The sequence below is a fragment of the Mustelus asterias genome, chromosome 30 (genome assembly GCF_964213995.1).
Source record: "Mustelus asterias chromosome 30, sMusAst1.hap1.1, whole genome shotgun sequence".
Classification (NCBI taxonomy): domain Eukaryota; kingdom Metazoa; phylum Chordata; class Chondrichthyes; order Carcharhiniformes; family Triakidae; genus Mustelus; species Mustelus asterias.
Genome location: NC_135830.1, coordinates 17,313,536 through 17,333,883, shown reverse-complemented (window position 1 = coordinate 17,333,883; position 20,348 = coordinate 17,313,536). Strand labels below are relative to the sequence as shown.

The 20,348-nt window shown below is 46.6% G+C and overlaps 1 protein-coding gene across 1 annotated transcript in view; it reads right to left on the bottom strand.

The window, feature by feature from the left end:
- The window catches only part of LOC144480811 (uncharacterized), a 992,083-nt gene that overhangs the window by 758,697 nt on the left and 213,038 nt on the right, over positions 1–20,348 (bottom strand). The window lies entirely within an intron of this gene.

The window sequence follows — 20,348 nt, the reverse complement described above, 5'->3', positions numbered from 1 at the left end:
CTACTGGACGTTCCCTTCCTCAGGAACGCATTACTCCCATATTTCAGAGCCCGTTTCCTGCCACGCCTAAGCAGATGAGAGCCTTCTTAGGGCTAGTGAACTTTTGCAGACAGTGGATTCCGAATATTACTGCCCATACTAAAGACCTTACTCCTTACTCCTCTCAAAATGCTCCTCTTAAGTTTGAACTACCCGATTCGGCAAAGCAATCTTTTGCCACTCTCAAGGACGCCCTGGCTACCGCCCCAGTGCTCGGCCGACCTCTGAATGAAGACCCTTCCAATTGTACGTTCATGTTTTTGATGAATGTGCCACTGGTGGTCTGACGCAAGAGGCATTGCCCCGTTGCCTATTATTCTATTAAATTGGATCCTGTAGCTTGCGGTCTGCCTCCCTGCACCCAAACTCTTACGGCTGTCCATTTGTTAGTACAGGCAGCCTCCAATCTGACCCTTCACCGGCCAGTGCAAGTGTATACCTCACACTCTATTGTGGCTCTCCTGACGTCTTAACATACCCAGCATCTGACTCAAGCCCACTTGAGCCGCTACGAGGTCTCCCTATTGCAGAACCCATGCCTGTCCTTTCATGACTGTTCGACTTTAAATCCTGCTGTGTTCCTCGAGCAGCCTCCTGATAACCTTGCGGACCCACCGCACGATTGTTTGCTTTGGAATCACTTCCTTACCACCCCTCGCCCGGATTTAATGGACAGGCCTTTTGAAAATCCAGATCTAATTTTTTATGTTGATGGCAGTTCTTCCATTTCTCTAACTGGTATTCCACAGTCTGGATACGCCGTTGTAACGGACACTGAAATTCGGCAGGCGGCTGCCTAAAAGCCGAGTTATTCGCCCTTACTCGAGCTTGTGTTCTGGCCGCAGATACAAGTGCCAATGTGTACACCGATTCTAGATATGCCTTTGGCGTGACCCATGATTTTGGCCGCCTCTGGCAACAACGAGGTTTTCTCACCTCTGCAGGAACTCCCATTCAAAACGCTCTCTGGTCAAAAATCTCCTCGATGCTGTTCAGCTTCCTTGTCAATTGGCCATTATTAAATCTGCTGCGCACACGAAGGGGGACACTCCTGTGCAACTAGGGAATGCCGTGCTGATTCAGCTGCAAGATGGCAGCTCTGTCGGTCTCTGTGATTGATCCCACTGGGGGTACTCAAGCTCTAAATCGGGTGCCTGTATTGGGGACAAAGGGCATGCCAGAGATAACTGGGGTTCAACATTTACAGAGGGACACCTCTGATTCCGAGCGCACGCTATGGAAGTCAATGGGGTGTTCGCAATCCTTGACACGGGACCTCTGGCTTACCCCGGTTGGTCAAGATGGTATCCCGGATTCTTTGTTGCCGATTCTTGTTGATGATTTGCATTCTTGTACCCATCCTGGCAAGGAGGGAATGGTACAGCTACTTCTGAAGACTTGGTGGCACCCAGATTTGAATACAGCAGCGCAAACGCGGCTGGACAGATGCCTGATTTGCATGAGAAATAATAAGGGTAAAGGCATTAAATGCCCTCCCGGAACTACTCCCTTGCCAGATGACCCTTTTGCCTGTATACAGCTTGATTTTATTGAATTACCAAAAGTAAATTGCAATAAATATTGTTTAGTAATAATCGAAGTGTTTAATAAATGGATTGAAGCCTTTCCCATCACGAATTGTACTGCACATACGGTAGTAGAGTTATTATTGACAGAAGTTATTCCCCGATGTTGGGTACCCAAAATGTGGCTCGGAGCAATACTGAGTTGTGTGACGCACTTGTAATTAAGCAACAACTGCACTGCGCGTATGATCCACAGGCAGCTGGAATTGTGGAAAGAGCCAACGGGGCTTTAAAAGAAAAAATATCTAAATTGGCTGAAGATGCTGGATTAAATTGGCTGAAGAACATAAGAACATAAGAAATAGGAGCAGGAGTAGGCCATCTAGCCCCTCGAGCCTGCCCCGCCATTCAATAAGATCATGGCTGATCTGACGTGGATCAGTACCGCTTACCCGCCTGATCCCCATAACCCTTAATTCTCTTACCGATCAGGAATCCATCCATCCGCGCTTTAAACATATTCAGCGAGATAGCCTCCACCACCTCAGTGGGCAGAGAATTCCAGAGATTCACCACCCTCTGGGAGAAGAAGTTCCTCCTCAACTCTGTCTTAAACCGACCCCCCTTTATTTTGAGGCTGTGTCCTCTAGTTTTAACTTCCTTACTAAGTGGAAAGAATCTCTCCGCCTCCACCCTATCCAGCCCCCGCATTATCTTATAAGTCTCCATAAGATCCCCCCTCATCCTTCTAAACTCCAACGAGTACAAACCCAATCTCCTCAGCCTCTCCTCATAATCCAAACCCCTCCTCTCCGGTATCAACCTGGTGAACCTTCTCTGCACTCCCTCCAATGCCAATATATCCTTCTTCATATAAGGGGACCAATACTGCACACAGTATTCCAGCTGCGGCCTCACCAATGCCCTGTACAGGTGCATCAAGACATCCCTGCTTTTATATTCTATCCCCCTCGCAATCTCGGCCAACATCCCATTTGCCTTCTTGGTCACCTGTTGTACCTGCAGACTGGGCTTTTGCGTCTCATGCACAAGGACCCCCAGGTCCCTTTGCACAGTAGCATGTTTTAATTTGTTTCCATTGAGATAGTAATCCCATTTGTTATTATTTCCTCCAAAGTGTATAACCTCGCATTTATCAACGTTATACTCCATTTGCCATATCCTCGCCCACTCACTCAGCCTGTCCAAATCTCTCTGCAGATCTTCTCCGTCCTCCACACGATTCACTTTTCCACTTATCTTTGTGTCGTCTGCAAACTTCGTTACCCTACACTCCGTCCCCTCCTCCAGATCATCTATATAAATGGTAAATAGTTGCGGCCCGAGTACCGATCCCTGCGGCACGCCACTAGTTACCTTCCTCCAACCGGAGAAACACCCATTTATTCTGACTCTTTGCTTCCTGTCGGATAGCCAGTCCCCAATCCACTTTAACACACTACCCCCAACTCCGTGTGCCCTAATCTTCTTCAGCAGCCTTTTATGGGGCACCTTATCAAACGCCTTTTGGAAATCCAAAAACACCGCATCCACCGGTTCTCCTCCATCAACCGCCCTCGTCACATCTTCATAAAAATCCAACATGTTCGTCAAGCACGACTTTCCCCTCATGAATCCATGCTGCGTCTGATTGATCGAACCATTTCTATCCAGATGCCCTGCTATCTCCTCTTTAATAATGGATTCCAGCATTTTCCCTACTACAGACGTTAAGCTGACCGGCCTATAGTTACCCGCCTTTTGTCTCCTTCCTTTTTTAAACAGCGGCGTAACATTAGCCGTTTTCCAATCAACCGGCACTACCCCAGAATGCAACGAGTTTTGATAAATAATCACTAACGCATCCACTATTACCTCTGACATTTCTTTCAATACCCTGGGATGCATTCCATCCGGACCCGGGGACTTGTCCACCTTCAGTCCTATTAGTCTACCCAGCACTGCCTCTCTGGTAACATTAATTGTATTAAGTATTTCTCCTGCTGCCAACCCTCTATCGTTAATATTTGGCACACTATTTGTGTCCTCCACCGTGAAGACCGACACAAAAAACTTATTTAAAGACTCCGCCATATCCTCATTTCCCACTATTAACTCCCCCCTCTCGTCCTCCAAGGGTCCAACATTCACTCTAGCCACTCTATTCCTTTTTATATATTTATAAAAACTTTTACTATCATTTTTTATATTAATTGCGAGCCTAGCTTCATAGTCTATCCTTCCTTTCTTTATCGCTTTCTTAGTCTCTCTTTGTTGTTTCTTAAATTTTTCCCAATCACTTGTTTCTCCACTATTTTTGGCCACTCTGTACGCAGCTGTTTTTATTTTAATACTCTCCTTTATTTCCTTCGTTATCCACGGCTGGTTCTCCCTTTTCTTACAATCCTTGTTTTTTGCTGGAATATATTTTTGCTGAGAACTGAAAAGGATCTCCTTAAAAATCCTCCACTGTTCCTCAGCTATCCTACCTGCCAGCCTGCTCTCCCAGTCTACCTTAGCCAATTCATCCCTCATCCTATCATATTTCCCTCTGTTCAAACAGAGGACACTGGTTTGGGACCAAACTTTCTCCTCTTCCATCTGAATCAGAAATTCGACCATATTGTGGTCACTAGACCCAAGAGGGTCCTTCACAATAAGATCCTTAATTCTACCTACCTCGTTACACAATACCAGATCCAAAATAGCTCGTTCCCTCGTCGGTTCCGTAACATGCTGTTCAAGGAAACTATCCCGACAGCATTCTAAGAACTCTTCCTCCATTCCACCCTTACCGACTTGAGTCTGCCAGTCAATGTGCATGTTGAAGTCCCCCATGATTATTGCCGTTCCGTTTTTACACGCATCCCTTCTCTGCTTGTTTATAGCCCTCCCTACCTCAACATTATTATTTGGGGGCCTATATACCACACCTACTAGTGTCTTTCTCCCTCTACTATTCCTCATCTCTACCCATAATGATTCCACGTTTTGTTCCCACATCCCCGTCCATTGTAGGGAAGGAATACCTCTCCAATCCCTCCCATTCCATATAGAACAGACAGTTGAATGGATTCTAAGTCAAAACCGAACAGGGTGGCGGGGAGATATGAGAGACTGGAAATCGGCGGGCTATGAAATGACTAAATTTTCGGCTTGGTACCAGCCTGCTTATAATCATGCTTTGCTTCCACCCTCCCTTACCGTCCCCTCGAGTGATGTGCAAGGTTCCCTGTGTTTTAGTAAATCAGGGAAAGGAAAGTTGATGGGACAAATGAGATGCAACCTTCCAGCTGAATGGCAAGAACTGCTGATTTGTCCGGGGTATGGAATATAACCTCGAACAGTTCATGAGCATATACTTCCCCAATAACCTGGATGACATTGGCTGATAATTTTACGGCCTACAAGAACAGCGGCAGAAGCCAGGGCAACTGGACAGGCACTGGCCGAGGTCACGGCTGAGCTAGTGGCCTACAATGGAACATATTTTATATGTGGTACTAAAGAATACTCATGGCTTCCTACCAATTGGATAGGATCCTGTTATCTGGGATATGTCGTACCCTATATGCACCACCGAACCACCCTTCAGCACCACCCCTCGCGAGCCAAAAGGACCATTAGAGGAACAGAACAGTTCTTTTTGATAGCCTTTCCACTATATGGAATGGGCAGGGCATCCAACAAACTGATTCTTATGGCCTCTGCATTGGAACAACTGGCAAACGTAACAGCGGCAGAAGCCAGGGCAACTGGACAGTCACTGGCCGAGGTCACGGCTGAGCTAGTGGCTGTCCGGACCGTGGCATTAAAATTCGACTGGCTTTGGATTACCTGTTAGCCTCACAGGTAGGAACGTGAGCCATTATAGGGCAGGAATGCTGTACTGATATCCCTGATGTCTCCGAAAATATCTCCAACCTGGCCGACCATATTAAGAGACATGCTGATCCAATTCAAAAGGTTGGCCGTGAATTTCATGATTATAACCCACCGGGTTGGTGGAGATGGCTGGGTCACGGATTATTTGATTGGATCTTTAAGGCCATCATGCTACTACTACTACTGCTACTAGGAATAGGATTGCTGGGGCGCTTGTGTAAATGCATCATTATTCGGGTCCTCGATATACCTATTTAATCAGTTGTCATGATATGACAAAAGGAGGGAATGTCGAACCAGGGAGCGGCGTGGGCTAATTGTTCTTTGTTTCTCGTTTCAAGGCTTCATTCTATGATCATCTTGCTGGTGCCAGTACAGAGCGAGACTGCGGATAGTTGGGAACCTGTCTCGGGGGCAGGGAATTCAGATGGTGTTCGTGGAAGTGGAAATGACTAGGGTTGGGAAGCATTTTCCGATCAGGGCCAGTGTGATCTCCTGGACTCGTTTCGATCGCCTCAGGGGGTCGGAGAGGAATTTCCCAGATTTTTTTTCCCCATATTGGCCCTGGGGTTTTCACTCTGGGTTTTCGCCTCTCCCTGGAGATCACATGGTCTGAAATGGGGGGGTGGGGGTGAGTTAATAGGTTGTGAGTTAATAGGTTCCTCAGCTATCCTACCTGCCAGCCTGCTCTCCCAGTCTACCTTAGCCAATTCATCCCTCATCCTATCATATTTCCCTCTGTTCAAACAGAGGACACTGGTTTGGGACCAAACTTTCTCCTCTTCCATCTGAATCAGAAATTCGACCATATTGTGGTCACTAGACCCAAGAGGGTCCTTCACAATAAGATCCTTAATTCTACCTACCTCGTTACACAATACCAGATCCAAAATAGCTCGTTCCCTCGTCGGTTCCGTAACATGCTGTTCAAGGAAACTATCCCGACAGCATTCTAAGAACTCTTCCTCCATTCCACCCTTACCGACTTGAGTCTGCCAGTCAATGTGCATGTTGAAGTCCCCCATGATTATTGCCGTTCCGTTTTTACACGCATCCCTTCTCTGCTTGTTTATAGCCCTCCCTACCTCAACATTATTATTTGGGGGCCTATATACCACACCTACTAGTGTCTTTCTCCCTCTACTATTCCTCATCTCTACCCATAATGATTCCACGTTTTGTTCCCACATCCCCGTCCATTGTAGGGAAGGAATACCTCTCCAATCCCTCCCATTCCATATAGAACAGACAGTTGAATGGATTCTAAGTCAAAACCGAACAGGGTGGCGGGGAGATATGAGAGACTGGAAATCGGCGGGCTATGAAATGACTAAATTTTCGGCTTGGTACCAGCCTGCTTATAATCATGCTTTGCTTCCACCCTCCCTTACCGTCCCCTCGAGTGATGTGCAAGGTTCCCTGTGTTTTAGTAAATCAGGGAAAGGAAAGTTGATGGGACAAATGAGATGCAACCTTCCAGCTGAATGGCAAGAACTGCTGATTTGTCCGGGGTATGGAATATAACCTCGAACAGTTCATGAGCATATACTTCCCCAATAACCTGGATGACATTGGCTGATAATTTTACGGCCTACAAGAACAGCGGCAGAAGCCAGGGCAACTGGACAGGCACTGGCCGAGGTCACGGCTGAGCTAGTGGCCTACAATGGAACATATTTTATATGTGGTACTAAAGAATACTCATGGCTTCCTACCAATTGGATAGGATCCTGTTATCTGGGATATGTCGTACCCTATATGCACCACCGAACCACCCTTCAGCACCACCCCTCGCGAGCCAAAAGGACCATTAGAGGAACAGAACAGTTCTTTTTGATAGCCTTTCCACTATATGGAATGGGCAGGGCATCCAACAAACTGATTCTTATGGCCTCTGCATTGGAACAACTGGCAAACGTAACAGCGGCAGAAGCCAGGGCAACTGGACAGTCACTGGCCGAGGTCACGGCTGAGCTAGTGGCTGTCCGGACCGTGGCATTAAAATTCGACTGGCTTTGGATTACCTGTTAGCCTCACAGGTAGGAACGTGAGCCATTATAGGGCAGGAATGCTGTACTGATATCCCTGATGTCTCCGAAAATATCTCCAACCTGGCCGACCATATTAAGAGACATGCTGATCTAATTCAAAAGGTTGGCCGTGAATTTCATGATTATAACCCACCGGGTTGGTGGAGATGGCTGGGTCACGGATTATTTGATTGGATCTTTAAGGCCATCATGCTACTACTACTACTGCTACTAGGAATAGGATTGCTGGGGCGCTTGTGTAAATGCATCATTATTCGGGTCCTCGATATACCTATTTAATCAGTTGTCATGATATGACAAAAGGAGGGAATGTCGAACCAGGGAGCGGCGTGGGCTAATTGTTCTTTGTTTCTCGTTTCAAGGCTTCATTCTATGATCATCTTGCTGGTGCCAGTACAGAGCGAGACTGCGGATAGTTGGGAACCTGTCTCGGGGGCAGGGAATTCAGATGGTGTTCGTGGAAGTGGAAATGACTAGGGTTGGGAAGCATTTTCCGATCAGGGCCAGTGTGATCTCCTGGACTCGTTTCGATCGCCTCAGGGGGTCGGAGAGGAATTTCCCAGATTTTTTTTCCCCATATTGGCCCTGGGGTTTTCACTCTGGGTTTTCGCCTCTCCCTGGAGATCACATGGTCTGAAATGGGGGGGTGGGGGTGAGTTAATAGGTTGTGATGAACAAAGCATCGTAGCTGTGAGGGACAGCTCGGTGGATAGGATATTAGTATGTAGATAGGCTGGAAAATTGGGCGGGGATCCTGGATTCAGGATTCAATCCTGGACCGGGGAGCGGCGCGGGCTTGGAGGGCCGAAGGGCCTGTTCCTGTGCTGTATTGTTCTTTGTTCTTTGTATGATCTAAGCCTGTAACATGCTGTAGATAGATAAGTCACCGGGTACTGATGGGATGTACCCCAGGTTACTGTGGGAGGCAAAGGAAGAGATTTCAGAGCCTCTGGCGATGATCTTTGCGTCATCGATTGAGACGGGAGAGGTGCCGGAGGATTGGAGGATTGCGGATGTGGTTCCTATTTTCAAGAAGGGGAATAGGGATAGCCCAGGTAATGACCGACAGGTGAGTCTAACCTCAGTGGTTGGTAAACTGATGGAGAAGATCCTGAGGGACAGGATATATGAGCATTTAGAGAGGTTTAGTATGCTCAAGAATACTCAGCATGGCTTTGTCAAGGGCAGATCGTGCCTTACGAGCCTGGTGGAGTTCTTTGAAAATGTGACTAAACACATTGACGAAGGGAAGGCGGTAGATGTGGTTTATATGGATTTTAGCAAGGCGTTCGATAAGGTCCCCCATGCAAGGCTTCTGGAAAAAGTGAGAGGGCATGGGATCCAAGGAGCTGCTGCCCGGTGAATCCAGAGCTGGCTTGCTCAAAGGAGGCAGAGAGTGGGTATAGATGGGTCTTTTTCTAAATGGAGGTCGGTCACCAGTGGCGTGCCCCAAGGATCTGTTCTGGGACCCTTGCTGTTTGTCATTTTCATAGATGACCTGGATGAGGAAGTGGAGGGATGGGTTGGTAAATTTGCCAACGACATGAAGGTTGGTGGGGTTGTGGATAGTCTGGAGGGATGTCAGAAATTACAGAGGGACATAGATAGGATGCAAGACTGGGCGGACAAGTGGCAGATGGACTTCAACCCAGATAAATGCGTAGTGGTCCATTTTGGTAAGTCAAATGGGATGAAGGAGTACAATATAAAGGGAAAGACTCTTAGTACTGTACAGGATCAGAAGGACCTTGGGGTCCAGGTCCATAGGACTCTGAAATCGGCCCCGCAGGTGGAGGAGGTGGTTAAAAAGGCGTATGGTTTGCTGGCCTTTATCAATCGAGGGATTGAGATTAGGAGTCCGGGGACAATGATGCAGCTATATAAGACCCTCGTCAGACCTCACTTGGAGTACTGTGCTCAGTTCTGGTCGCCTCACTACAGGAAGGATGTGGAAAATATTGAAAGTTTGCAGAGGAGATTTACAAGGATGTTGCCTGGATTGAGTGGCATGCCTTATGAGGATAGACTGAGGGAGCTCGGTCTTTTCTCCTTGGAGAGATGAAGGATGAGAGGAGACCTAATAGAGGTGTATAAGATGTTGACAGGCATAGCTCGGGTGGACTCTCAGAGGCTTTTTCCCAGGGTGGAAATGTCTGCTACGAGAGGACACAGGTTTAAGGTGCTGGGGGGTAGGTACAGGGGAAATGTTAGGGGGAAGTTTTTCACACAGAGAGTGGTGGGCGAGTGGAATCGGCTGCCGTCAGTGGTGGTGGAGGCGAACTCAATAGGGTCTTTTAAGAGACTCCTGGATGAGTACATGGAGCTTAATAGGATGGAGGGTTATAGGTAGGTCTAGAAGGTGGGGATGTGTTCGGCACAACTTGTGGGCCGAAGGACCTGTTTGTGCTGTAGTTTTTCTATGTTCTAAATTAGCATTTGGGCATCATGGGGCTTTGTGAGCATCTCGTGAACAGATAGGTGCCCCCATCATGATGTTTTCCAGACCCCCTTATCTACCATCCTTGGCGTTTTCTTTGTTCATAGACTCAGTTTGAAAAGGGGTGGATTAAAAGTTCTCAAATGGACGTCAGCACCCTTCCTTTGTTTCAATCTAATGACCACACGGTCTGGGAAACATTTCTATTTAATAATCTCTCCTTTTAAACTCTGTTCTTCAGTATCCAATTCCAGAATTTTCCTTTTCATTGTGTTAATTGTGTCAGGAATAAATCTTTGGACCTGACAGGAAGTTTAACCCAAGATCAAGGGGCTGGCACGGTAGCACAGTGGTTAGCACTGCTGCTTCACAGTTCTAGGGACCTGGGTTCGATTCCCGGCTTGGGTCACTGTCTGTGTGGAGTTTGCACATTCTCCTCGTGTCTGCGTGCGTTTCCTCCGGGTACTCCAGTTTCCTCCCACAGTCCAAGATGTGCAGGTTATGTTGATTGGCCAGGTTAAAAATTGCCCCTTAGAGTCCTGAGGTGTGTAGGTTAGAGGGATTAGCGGGTAAATATGTGGGGGTAGGGCCTGGGTGGGATTGTGGTCGGTGCAGACTCGATGGGCCGAATGGCCTCCTTCTGCGCTGTAGGGTTTCTATGATTTCTATGACAGGATTGGTCAGAATCGTTTCATATGTACCAAATTTTAAATAACCATTACAAATTAAAACTCTCATTCTCACGTGTGAGTTTTATCCAGATTAAAATTCCTGCATGTTTAGTAAAATATCCTGGGAAGATGTCTCTGTCCAGTAAATATGGCTCGAGGTTCATAACTTTTGGAAAAATACACTTTATTAATTACACTTCCTTTTTTAAATGTTTGATTTAAATCACAGACAGAAAAACTCAAAGCCTGAAGCATTCAACCCATAAATATCATCCATACACAAACAGAGAAACTTAGCATGTGCTTTAGAACAACAATAACCAAAATTAATATCTTAAGCGTCCTTGTGATTCTGTTTCTAAACTTCCAAAAATGGCTTTAATCAAAGACTCAAGATAAGGTTAATTCCCCAGAAAGATAAAACTTAACAAATGTAGCCCAAAACAATGATAAAACACATCTACAAACATCCACATAGAACAAACAAAACACACAGATTCTCACAGCTCGTAAATTTCAAACAATGAATCCTCAGCATTCTCTCTCGCAGCTATAGCTTCTTAAAGTGACAGAGCACTACAAGCTCACAACTCCTTGATTAAAATAAGATACACGATCCTTCATTCTCCTTCATCATAACTTAACCTTTTTTAAGCCAACTTCCAAAGTCTGACTTTACAGGCAACATCTCGTCTTTGTTGATTTAAAATCCCAAACGTTACCATTTGCAAAATCTTTGTTCTTTATCTGGGGTTGAGGTGACAACACAATAAAATTCTCAGTTATTCCAAATTCCTCCAGGCTATGCTTAAAATTTCCACATTTAACTGGCTCCAATAAATCCACAATTATAAACTAAAATAGACACGAGTTTCCGGGCGATTTAAAAACAATTTAAAAAGAGAAAAGAAAAGAGGGGGAGTTGCACTTTTGATAAAGGAAAACATCACGGCAGTACTGAGAGGGGATATATCCGAGGGGTCGCCCACTGAGTCTATATAAGGGGGAAATCGCTTTGATAGGGTTGTACTATAGGCCCCCAAATAGTCGGTGGGAAATCAAGGAGCAAATATGTAAGGAGATTATAGATAGCTCCAAGAAACATAGGGTGGTAATAGTAGGGGATTTTAACTTTCCCCTGTAAGGGGAAAATACAAGGGGGGCACACTTTAAAATGGCAGCACAAGAAAGCACACTCTGAAATGGCTGCCTGGCACACACAGGGTTAACTGGGAAAGCCAAAAGAGCAGACACAGGCTCCTGCTGTTCAGAAAAACCTAACAGACAAGCCATTTCCAAATCACAGACAGTGACTCATAGCAAACAAACACCTCAGGAAGCCAAAGCCAAGGGTCAAGACATCTTTTAAGATAAGGAAACCCCAAAACAAAGAGCTTAGATTAATGTTAAAGGAAGGTGGGAAATATGAATGCGAGGGAACCGATTAGCACCTGAATGAGACGAAACTAGCCATTGATAGATACAGACATAAGGAGATGTACCCATTCATAAAATGTTAAATGTCTATACCTGTTTGTACTCTTGTAAACATGGGGAAATATACCCATTCATGAAATGTTTAATACTTGTACTCACTTAAACAATGTGATAATGTTCGAATCACCGATATGCCCATTGTGTAAAGGGTATAAAATTGAACCGCTCCCGGCATACAATTGAGAGAAGGTTTGCTACAGACCAATGTGCCTTGTCTCCACGGGGCTCCGTTTAATAAATCGTATTTTCTGAATCTCGAAGTCTGACTACTAGTGGATTTTTCCCACAACACCCCCAACATTGACTGGGACAGCCATAGTATTAGAGGCTTGGATGGGGAGAAATTTGTTGAGTGTATTCAGGAGGAATTTCTCATTCAGTATGTGGATGGCCCAACAAGAGAGGGGCAAAACTTGACCTCCCCTTGGGAAATAAGGAAGGGCAGGTGATAGAAGTGTTTGTGAGGGATCACTTTGGGACCAGTGACCATAATTCCATTAGTTTTAAGATAGCTATGGAAAATGATTGGTCAGGTCCAAAAGTTAAAATTCTAAATTAGGGCAAGGCCAATGTTGATGGTATCAGGCAGGAACTTTCGACAGTTAACTGGGGGAGTCTGTGGGAAGGCAAAGGGACGTCTGGTAAGTGGGAGGCTTTGAAAAGTGTGTTAACCAGGGTTCAGGGTAAGCACATTCCTCTGAGAGTGAAGGGCAAGGCTGGGAGAAGTCGGGAACCTTGAATGACTTGGGATATTGAGGCCCTGGTCAAGAGGAAGGAGGCACATGACATGCATAGGCAGCTGGGATCAAGTGGATCCCTTGAAGAGTATAGAGGGTGCAGGAGCAGAGTTAAGAGAGAAATCAGGAGGGCAAAAAGAGGACAGGAGATTTTATTGGCAGATAAGGCAAAGGAGAATCCAAAGAGCTTCTACAAATACATAAAGGGCAAAAGAGTAACTAGGGAGAGAGTAGGACCTCTTAAGGATCAACAAGGTCATCTATGTGTGGGTCCACAAGAGATGGGTGAGATCCTAAATGAATATTTCTCATCAGTATTCACTGTTCAGAAAGGGATGGATATTAAGGAACTTGGGGAAAAAATAGTGATGTCTTGAGGAATGTACATAATACAGAGAAGGAGGTGCTGGAAGTCTTAAAGCACATCAAGGTAGATAAATCCCCGGGACCTGATGAAGTGTATCCCAGGACACTGTGGGAGGCTAGGGGGGAAATTGCGGGTCCCCTAGCCGAGATATTTGATTCATCGATAGTCACAGGTGAGGTGCCTGAAGATTGGACGGTGGCAAATGTTGTGCCTTTGTTTGAAAAGGGCTGCAGGGAAAAGCCTGGGAACTACAGGCCGGTGAGCCTCACATCTGTAGTGGGTAAGTTGTCAGAAGATACTTTGAGAGACAGCATCTACAGGCATTTAGAGACACAAGGACTGATTAGGGACAGTCAGCATGGCTTTGTGAGTGGAAAATCATGTCTCATAAATTTGGTTGAGTTTTTTGAAGGGGGAACAAAGAAGGTAGATGAGGGCAGTGCAGTTGATGTTGTCCACATGGACTTTAGCAAGGCTTTTGACAAGGTACCACATGGTAGGTTGTTGCATAAGGTTAAATCTCACGGGATCCAGGCGAGGTAGCCAAATGGAGACAAAATTGGCTTGATGACAGAAGACAGAGGGTGGTTGTCGAAGGTTTTTTTTCAACCTGGAGGCCTGTGACCAGCGGATAGCCTCAGGGATCGCTGCTGGGTCCACTGTTATTTGACATTTATAAGAATGATTTGGATGACAATGTAGGAGGCATGGATCGTAAGTTTTCAGATGACACCAAGCTTGGTGGCATAGTGGACAGTGAAGAAGGTTATCTAGGATTGCAACAGGATCTTGATCAATTGGGCCAATGGGCTGACGAATGGCAGATGGAGTTTAATTTAGATAAATGCGAGGTGATGCATTTTGGTCGACTGAACCAGGGCAGGACTTACTCAGTTAATGGTTGGGCATCGGGGAGAGATACAGAAAAAAGAGATCTAGGGGTACAGGTTCATATCTCCTTGAAAGTGGAGTCACAGGTGGACAGAGTGGTGAAGAAGGCATTTGGCATGCTTGGTTTCATTGTTCAGAACATTGAATACAGGAGCTGGGACGTCTTGTTGAAGTTGTACAAGACATTGGTAAGGCCACATGTGGAATACTGTGTACAGTTCTGGTCACCCTATGATAAAAAGTATATTATTAAACTAGAAAGAGTGCAGAAAAGATTTACAAGGATGCTACTAGGATTTGATGGTTTGAGTTATCAGGAGAGGCTGGATAGACTGAGACGTTTTTCCCTGGAGTGTAGGAGGCTTAAGGATGACCTCATAGAAGTCTATAAAATAATGACGAGCATAGATCAGCTCGATAGTCAACATCTTTTCCCAAAGGTAGGGGAGTCTAAAACTAGAGAGCATAGGTTTAAGGTGAGAGGGGAGAGATACAAAAGGGTCCAGAGGGGCAGTTTTTCACTCAGGTCATGGTGAGTGTCTGGAACGAGTTGCCAGAGGCAGTAGTAGAGGCGGGTACAATGCTGTCTTTTCAAAAGCATTTAGACAGTTACATGGGTAAGATGGGTACAGAGGGATATGGGCAAAATACGGGCAATTAACATAGAAACCCTACAGTACAGAAAGAGGCCATTCGGCACATCGTGTCTGCACCGACCACAAACCCACCCAGGCCCTACCCCTATATCCCTACATATTTATCCACTAATCCCTCTAACCTACGCATCTCATGACACTAAGGGCAATTTTTAGCATGGCCAATCAACCTAACCCGCACATCTTTGGACTGTGGGAGGAAACCCACGCAGACACGAGGAGAATGTGCAAACTCCACACAGACAGTGACCCAAGCCGGGAATTGAACCCAGATCCCTGGAGCTGTGAAGCAGCAGCACTAACAACTGTGCCACCGTGCCGCCCCTTTTGGGACTAGCTTAGTGGTAAAAACGGAGTTGCATGGACAAGTTGGGCCAAAGGGCCTGTTTCCATGTTCTAAGCCTCTATAACTTCCTAACATCCTGTCACTCTGTGATCCTTGTGAAATCTGAAACCAGGTATTCGCAACAAGACTCAAAGAGCATCAGCCCACTGGAGGCAAAGTCGTGAGACTGGCCAGTCCAGCAGAAAGAAACCCTCCGACCCTCCCCATTGACCAACTGTGAGAACGAACAAAATGCAGTCCTGGATGGAATTGAGAGCAGAAACAATAACAGCAGAATCCAACCCCTGGAATCACTCATGAACTTGTTGGTGTGTCAGCAGGTGGGATGAAACTCTGAATCCCTTCCCACACTGAGAGCAGGTGAACGACCTCTCCCCAGTGTGAACTCGCTGGTGTGTCCGCAGGCTGGATGAGTGAGTGAATTCCTTGCCACACTGAGAGCAGGTGAATGGCCTCTCCCCAGTGTGAACACGCTGGTGCATCTGCAGGTTAGATGAACAAGTGAATCCCTTCTCACACTGAGAGCAGATGAATGGCCTCTCTCCAGTGTGAACTCGCTGGTGCGTCCAGAGGCTGGGTGAACAAGTGAATGCCTTCCCACACTGAGCGCAGGTGAATGGCATTTCCCCAGTGTGAACTCGCTGGTGTATCTGTAAGCTGGATAACTGAATGAATCCCTTCTCACACTGAGAGCAGGTGAATGGCCTCTCTCCAGTGTGGCTGCGCCGATGATCTTCCAGCTCTGATGGGTATCTGTATCCCTTCCCACAGTCCACACATTTCCATGGTTTCTCCATGGTGCAGGTGTCCTTACCTCTCTCTTGGGTGGACAATCAGTTGAAACTTCGTCCACACACAGGACAAGATTACAGTCTTTACCCGCTGTGAATGGTGTGACATTTATTTAGACTGTGTAACTGGTTGAAGCTCTTTAGTCAGTGCATTGGAACACTCTCACTCAAGTGTGGCAGTGTGTTGATGCTTTTTCACTCACACTGACATTTCAAATCTTTTCAAATCGACAGACTGGACAATCATTTCTCCTTCTGGATTCAAAGTCCGATGATATTCAGCTCCCAAGGAATATGACTCTGTCTGATCGAGAAGTGACGTTTGAGATTTCGGCCTGTGATTCCTCTTTCAATATCCTGTAAAATGAGTTTACAAAAGTCATCAGTGTCAGTACAGGATAGAAATTCAGAACAGACAATTTCTATGGAACATTCTTTCCTCTCTCATTCCCCAAAAGCTGTAAATCTCCATCCCACACACTCTCTCCCCATTCTCAGCAGGTCTGGCAGCATCTGTATGGAGAGAAAAGAACTGATGTTTCAGAGCTTTGACAAAGGGTCATCCAGACAAGAAACATCAGCTCTTTTCTCTCCTTACAGATGCTGCCAGACCTGCTGAGATTCCAGCATTTTCTCTCTTGGTTTCAGATTCCAGCATCCGCAGTAATTTGCTTTTATAAGGCTGCAGATACCTCCTCCCAAGTAACATGCGTGTGCCCAAGACATCACCACTTGTTTCCCTTATTTCTTTAGCACCCATGGTGCTCTCCGCAGTAAACACAGGGGAGAAGTATTCATTAAAAATCTCACCCATCTCCTGTGGCTCCACACACAGATGACCATACTGATTTTTAAGGGGATCTATTCTCTCTCTACTCACCCTTTTACTCTTAATATAGCTTTAGAACCTCTTGGAATTGTCTTTAATCTTACCAGCCAGATCCATATCATACCCTCTTTTTGTCCTGATTTCCCTCTTCAATATTTTCTTACACTTTTTATAGTCAGAGTGATTCACTTGTCCCCGATTGCCTGAACCCAATGTATGCTTCCTTCTTTTACCCGGCCAGAGCCTCAATGTCCTTTGTCTGCCAGAGATCCCTAAATTTACCATTCATTCCATCCATCTTAACAGGAATATACTGCCCCTGGACTCTTGATATCACACTTTTAATACCTCCCATTTGCCAGTCATTCCTTTCCCTTCAAACAAATTCACCTAATCGACATCTGCTAGATCCTGCCTAATGCCCACAAAAGTGGCCCTGCTCCAGTTTAGGGCCTTGACCTGTGGACCTATCCTATCTTTTTCCGGAACTATTTTGAAACTATTGCTGCTCCCAATAGTGCTCCCTGACTGACACTTCAGTCACTTGCTCCACCTCATTTCTTAACTGTCTAATAGAAAGTGAGTCCAGGAATTGATAATGAAAAATAAGGAGCTGGGAGATGAATTGAACAAGTATTTTGCCTCGGTGTTCACAATAGAGGATACAGTTAAAACTCAGAAACAGCTGTAAATCAGAATAGTCATTAATTAATAATAATGAATAATAAAGTACAGTGGAGAAGGAAGTCATTCAGCCCATCGAGCCTGCACCGACAACAATCCCATCCAGGCCCTATCCACATATTTACCTGTTAATCCCCCTGATACCAAGTGGCAATTTATCATGGCCAATCCGTCTAACCGACACATCTTTGGACGGTGGAAGGAAACCGGAACACCCGGAGGAAACCCACACAGACACGGGGAGAATGTAGAAACTCTGCACAGACATCGACCCGAGGCTGGAATTGAACCCGGGTCCCTGGCGCTGTTAGGCAGCTGCACTAACCACTGTGCCACCGGGCCACATGTCAGTGACATCGCCCGACTCCAGCCCAGTCTCAGCTCATAGAATCATAGAAATCATAGAAACCCTACAGTGCAGAAGGAGGCCATTCGGCCCATCGAGTCTGCACCGACCACAATCCCACCCAGGCCCTACCCCCACATATTTACCCGCTAATCCCACTAACCTACGCATCACAGTACTCTAAGGGGCAATTTTTAACCTGGCCAATCAACCTAACCCGCACATCTTTGGACTGTGGGAGGAAACCGGAGCACCCGGAGGAAACCCACGCAGACACGAGGAGAATGTGCAAACTCCACACAGACATCTGGAACTCACACCCATTCCACTGTGACGTCACACTCTCACCCATTCCACTGTGACATCACGCCCTCGCCCATTCCATTGTGACGTCACACACTCACCCATTCCATTGTGACGTCACACTCACCCATTCCATTGTGACGTCACACTCTCATCCATTCCATTGTGACGTCAGGGCTTCCCTCTCCGATCACAATCCCTGCCGGCCTCCCACATGCAGCCTCAATGGCGGCAGTCAGCCCGGGTCTAACAGTACAAGCTGCCGCTCCATTTGGTACAAAGGGGGGGACCGGGAAGTTCATTTCCGGGGTTTGGGTTTGAACAACATGTTTACAAAGCCTCTCCACCCACCCGCCACATTTATCATTCCCCGCACGCCGCCCTCTACCTCGTATTGATCTCGCTTCCGAGTTAAAACCGTCTGCCCGTCGCCATTACCCGCACTGCGCATGCTTCAGGTCCCGCCCCTCATTCACTCCGATTGGTTGGAGGACCAGCCGTTCCCGCTCGGTCCTCCAGCCCCGCCCCCTCTTCCTATTGGTCAGGAGCTGCCGTCAATCAGTGCCTGGGCATTGTGATGTGGAGCATGCGCAGTGTCATTGCTGTCCTTGGCGCTTGTTTGTCCCGGAGAAGCGGAGTCAGCGTTAGGCGGTGGCTGGGAGGATTTGGAAACACTTTGTGGATCCGCAAACCCTTCAGAATCATTGTCAGCTCCCTGGTTTGCAGCTGCGGGGCTTCTCCCTCCCTCCCGGGAACAGGCCCAGGTTAACGACCCCATCCTGGCTCAGCCACTGGAGGATGGTTCACATCAGAGGATGGGGGAGGGGGACAATAAATAAGAGGTTACACTTTGGCCTCAAATCAATGAGGACTCTGATCTCTGGGAAGGAAGGAAACCCTGGGAGGTGGGCGGGGAGGATTCACAAACACCCGCTGGAGGCCCCAACACCCCCAATAAGACCCATTGTTTTTATTGTCAGTCTGCAGACAGGAGCTGGAGAACTGAACCCAGACAGAGGAGAGGGAGGGAGAAAACTGGGAGTGGAGGAAAGAAATGGTGAGATGGGTTTGGATTTCAGCCCAGGGAGGAGGGAGAGTGTGTGGGACGGGGATTTACAGATTTGGGGGAACAAGAAAGGAAAAAATGTTCCAGAGAAACTAGAATTGTCTGTTCAGAGTTTCTATCCATACTCCATATCATTTTCCTGAATTTCATTTGCAGGGTGCTAGAAGGGAGAATTTGCAGACAAAAAACTCAGACCAAACATCACATCAAGTTTTAACAGAATCACTTGATTCATCAGGATCTGAATATCATCAACCTTACACTGTGGATGAGAAATGTTTGTTCTGTCTGTGGGAAAAGTTTTCAAATGTTAGTGTGACTGGAAAAGCACTGAGACACACACCCAACTGAGTGTTCCAGTCAACTGACTGCTTTACACAGCCTGAAAGAACATCACACCATTCGCACCTGGGAGAAACTGTACACGTGTTGTGTGTGTGGACAAGGTTTCAACTGATCATCCAACCTGGAGAGACACAAGGACACCGACAACATGGAGAAACCATGGAAATGTGAGGAATGTGGTAAAGGATTCAAGTATCCATCCCTGTTGGAAAATCATCGACGCATTCATACTCGGGAGAAGCCATTCACCTGCTTTGTGTGTGGGAAAGGATTCACTCAGTTGTCCTGTTTCCAGTCACATCAACAAACTCACACTGAGGAGAGGCCGTTCAGCTGCGCTTCCTGTGGAAAGAGGTTCAAGTCTTCATCCAACCTCACTGCACACCAGCGAGTTCACACCGGCGAGAGACCATTCAGCTGTTCTGAGTGTGGGAAGGGATTCACTCGATCCTCCCATCTACTGGAACACCAGCAAACCCACAGCGAGGAGAGGCCGTTCAGCTGCACCAATTGTGGAAAGAGGTTCAGGTCTTCACCCAATCTCATTGCCCACCAGAGAGTTCATTCGGGGAAGAAACCGTTCACCTGCTCTGTGTGTGGGAAGGAATACACTCACCCATCCAACCTGCTGATACACCAGCGAACTCACACAAGGGAGAGGCCATTCACCTGCTCTGTGTGTGGGAAGGGATTCATAAAGTCCTTTAACCTAGTGATACACCAACGCACTCACACTGGGGAGAGGCCATTCACCTGCTCTGTGTGTGGGAAAGGATTCACTCAGCCATCTAACCTGCTGACACACCAGCGAATTCATAAGTAACTGCACTACTTGGATTCTGTTATTTTTGCTGTTGTTAATCACATTTAATACTGATAAT